Consider the following 4,936-nt stretch of genomic DNA (forward strand, 5'->3'; position numbering starts at 1 on the left):
AAGAAGAAGAGGTAGCTGCACCAGCACCTAAGGCACCCAAGCTGATGGGTGATGCCATAAGATCAGGGGCAGCTACTTCCAAGGCCATGCCAGCTCCAAAGCCAAAACCAAAGAGGAATACAAGAAGCATCCCAGCTGCTGAAAAGAACAAGGCCCCAGTGCCTGACACTGCAGAAGAAGAGGAAGAGCAAGTTATTAGAAAGCTCAAGCCCAAGATCCCAGACCACAATGATGCTCATCCTGTGGCTGAGGACATGAAGCTCAGGAGAGACTCAGGGCTCAGGAAGTGGAGAGAAGCAAATCCGTATGCTTCAAGGAGGAGGACTGCTGTTGACTATAGGTTCCACACTAAGGAACAACATGACTTCTATGAGACAGTTCTGTTGGACAAGAAGCCAATTGTCTGTGATATGAGATGGGTCGACTGGCAATACATCAAGGACAACGAAGAATACTACCCTGGAGTGCAGGACAGCTTCAAGGCATGTGGAGTGAGGAACTCATCATGCAGTTCTACTCCACCGCACATTTTTATTCAGATGGGAGGATTATATGGATGTCTGAGGGTACGAGATATCAGTCAACAGTTGCTGAGTGGGCACAACTCATTAATGCTCCAGAAGAGCAGGAAGATGACTTGGACATATATGCCAAGAAGAAGATGGACCACAACTCAATGTCAAACATGTACAAGGAGATTCCAAATGAAGCACTTGACACTTTCAAGTTTGGTTCAGTACACTATCTTCTGTCAGGGCTGCCAACCATCAATTGGATACTGAGGCACACCTTATTGCCCAAGTCAGGTGATCACAAGATGATCAGAGGCCATGCAATCAACTTGCTTCATATCTTTGATGTGCCACAGAAATCCAAAGTCATGAGCCTTATGATAGAAACAATCAAGAGGACTGCAGCAGACCAGAAGAGGAGTTGTGGGTATGCCCCACAAATTCAGGAGCTCATTAACTCCAAGATGGGCATGGACATATACTTGTTGGACAAGGAACACCTGCCCATCCGTACAGATTTTGAAGATAATCAAGTTGTCATGACTGAGAATGAGCCATCATCTGCACAAGCACAAGCCAAGAAGGAGAAGGCAAGGAAGGAGAAAGCTGCCAAGATGCCAACTCAAGAGGAGGCATCCGAATATTTCTTGAAAACCAAACAAGAGCAGCTTGGTTACCTGATTGCATCCACCCTGCGGATTGAGAAGGGACTAGCCACCCTAACTCAGAACCAGGCAAGCCTAGAGCGAATCGTAGAACAAAATTTCTATGACTTGGATATCAAGGTGACTGAAATTCAGACTGCAGTGGAGCAGCTCCAAGATGACATGCAGGAGAGGAAAGGGAGGACAACCACTGATGCCTTTGCCAGAGTGCCACGAGGTCCGAGGTTGTCTGCAGTGCCAGTTCCTGACACAAGAGCGACCGCCTCAGCACCAGCTATAGCTACAGTTCCACCTGCTCCAGCGTCTACTTCAGCTTCAACTCCAACCACGTCTACAGAAGGGTTCGTCCTTGGAGTGCTCCGGACTCCACCACCACCTGAAGATCAAGCCTGAGTGTCGATTTAGCACTATGCATTTTCTAGGAACTTTTTGGTAACTTGTTGCCAAAGGGGGAGAAAATGTATAGATCATAGGCTTCGAGAGAGAGAGTGTTGCTTTTCTCTCTTGCTTTATTTGGTGGTCTTTCGAACTTTGTTTGCTTTTGAGTGCTTGAGATACTATGTCATTATCTGTGAGACATCGATGATCATGTGTTTGATCATAAGCTACACTTAATGCTTTCTAAATGTTATTATCCTATCTATCTTATGTGATCATTCATTTTCTTGGTGATGAGTGCATGTATTTCATTCTTATCATTTTAAGCGCTCCACCAAGATGTATGTGACATGGAAGAGTAACCCATGACTCTAACTCTTTGTGCATTTGCAGTCCAAAGCAAATTTTAAATATGCACAAATTTAGGGGGAGCTCTTGCTTGTCACATACTTCTCAAAGCGACGATATATTTCATGCCTATTATCATTTGTCGAAGCTTTGATCTATATGTTGTCATCAATTACCAAAAAGGGGGAGATTGAAAGTGCAACTATCCCTAGGTGGTTTTGGTAATTCATAACAACATATAGCTCATTGAGCTAATGCTATTCCAAGATGATTATTTCAGGAAAGCTCAATGATTGGCATGGCATGGATGGTGAAAGTGGAACCCTCAAAATGCTAAGGACAAAGGATTGGCTCAAGCTCAAAAGCTCAAGACTCTTCATTTTATATTTTAGTGATCCAAGATCACATTGAGTCTTTAGGAAAAGCTAATACTATCAAGGAGGGATGAGGTGTTGCTTAATGAGCCTCTTGCTTCATGTGCTTAGTGATATGCTCCAAAATCCTCAACTACTTTCCCATATCCACATATGACCTAAACCCTAAGCCAAACTCGGTCCTACCGATTCTTTCTATCCGGCGCCACCGAGTTTCACTTGTCATAAGCCACTGCCAAACCCTAGCAATTCGGTTCTACCGATAGGGATCTCAGTCTCACCGAGATGGGATTGCAAACTCTCTGTTTCCCTTTCGTAACTTTTCGGTCTCACCGAAAGAGCGGATCGGTCCCACCGAGATTGCAATGTAAACTCTCTGTTTCCTTTTTGTAACTTTTTGGTCTCACCGAAAGAGCAAATCGGTCCCACCGAGTTTGCCTGACCAACTCTCTGGTTAGCTAATTACCAAACTCGGTCTCACCGAGTTTGTGTAATCGGTCTCACCGAGATTAGGTTATGCCCAAAGCCTAACCATATCGGTCCTACCGAGTTGCATGTCAGTCCCACCGAAAATCTCTAACGGTCACTAGGTTTACCTTTTCGGTCCAACCGAGTTTGTTGATTCGGTCCCACCGAGATTGGTAAATTGTGTGTAATGGTTGGATTTTGTGTGGAGGCTATATATACCCCTCCACCTCCTCTTCATTCGTGGAGAGAGCCATCAGAACACATCTACACTTCCAACTCATATGTTCTGAGAGAGAACCACCTACTCATGTGTTGAGACCAAGATATTCCATTCCTACCATATGAATCTTGATCTCTAGCCTTCCCCAAGTTGCTTTCCACTCAAACCTTCTTTCCACCAAATCCAAATCCTATGAGAGAGGGTTGAGTGTTGGGGAGACTATCATTTGAAGCACAAGATCAAGGAGTTCATCATCAACACACCATTTGTTACTGCTTGGAGAGTGGTGTCTCCTAGATTGGCTAGGTGTCACTTGGGAGCCTCCGACAAGATTGTGGAGTTGAACCAAGGAGTTTGTAAGGGCAAGGAGATCGCCTACTTTGTGAAGATCTACCGCTAGTGAGGCAAGTCCTTCATGGGCGATGGCCATGGTGGGATAGACAAGGTTGCTTCTTCGTGGACCCTTCGTGGGTGGTTGCTTCTTCGTGGACCCTTCGTGGGTGGAGCCCTCCGTGGACTCGTGCAACCGTTACCCTTTGTGGGTGGAGCCCTCCGTGGACTCGCGCAACCGTTACCCTTCGTGGGTTGAAGTCTCCATCAACGTGGATGTAGGATAGCACCACCTATCCGAACCACGGGAAAAACATCCGTGTCTCCAATAGCGTTTGAATTCTCCAAACCCTTCCCTTTACATTCTTGCAAGTTGCATGCTTTACTTTCCGCTGCCAATATACTCTTTGCATGCTTGCTTGAATTGTGTGATGATTGCTTGACTTGTTCTAAAATAGCTAAAATCTGCCAAGAACTAAAATTGGGAAAATGTTAAGTTTTTATTTGGTCAAGTAGTCTAATCACCCCCCCTCTAGACATACTTCCGATCCTACACACCCCCAAAGAAGCCAATGGCGACGAGACAACGGAGGATGACCCCTCCAAGAAGCAACCTAAGCGCTGACGTCAGCGGCGCCGCTCTAAGTCCCTCCACAGCAAGATCATTGATACCGGCACAGGAGATAATAACACTCTCGATAGCGCCAACGACAAGAACAATCCCCTCCAGCACGGTGTAGAGCTAGAGGACGAACAAGCTAGCCCTCCAGAGCAGGCAGCAGATGGAGAACCGGAGGAGGACAATTACATGCCTCTCTCCGAAGATGAGGCGAGCCTTGGCGACAATGAGTTTATCGTGCCTGAGGACCCCATCGAGCAAGAGCGCTTTAAGCGCCAGCTTATGGCCACGTCAAATAGCCTAAAGAAGAAACAACAACAACTTCAAGCTGATCAAGACTTGCTAGCAGACAGATGGACCGAAGTCCTTGCGGCCAAGGAGCATGAACTCGAGCGCCCGTCCAAAAGTTACCCAAAACGTAGGTTGCTACCTCACCTCGAGGAGGAAGCATTGAAACCTCATTCACCAGTGTACGATGCGGCTGACCGGCCACTACGCGGCCGAGCCAGAGAGGCGTTTCAGCCTAAAATTCAGACCGCGCCCCGACACCACTTAGTTAAAAATACTAAGGCCCGGGGCAACAAAGAGGACATGCAAGACATCCTGGACAGTAAGGCAAAAATCGCAAGGTCAATATACGGGACATGGGCACGCGCGCCCACACGGGACGATGATCGTCGCGTCGGATACACCAAGAGTAAATTCGGCCGGGCTGAATACAACAAACAAGACTCATACGAACTACGTCGGGATATAGCCCGGCACAGAGGCGCCGCACACCCCCTATGCTTCACTGATGAAGTTATGAATCATGATTTCCCGGAGGGTTTCAAACCCGTAAATATCGAATCATACGATGGCACAATAGATCCCGCTATATGAGGATTTCCTCCTTCATATCCACATGGCTCGCGGTGACGATCTACATGCCATCAAGTACCACCCACTAAAACTCAAAGGACCAGCTCGACATTGGCTGAATAGCTTGCCGGCAGATTCCGTTGGCAGTTGGGAGGATTTGG

Source organism: Triticum aestivum, chromosome 3A (assembly GCF_018294505.1).
Source record: "Triticum aestivum cultivar Chinese Spring chromosome 3A, IWGSC CS RefSeq v2.1, whole genome shotgun sequence".
Taxonomy (NCBI): Eukaryota; Viridiplantae; Streptophyta; class Magnoliopsida; order Poales; family Poaceae; genus Triticum; species Triticum aestivum.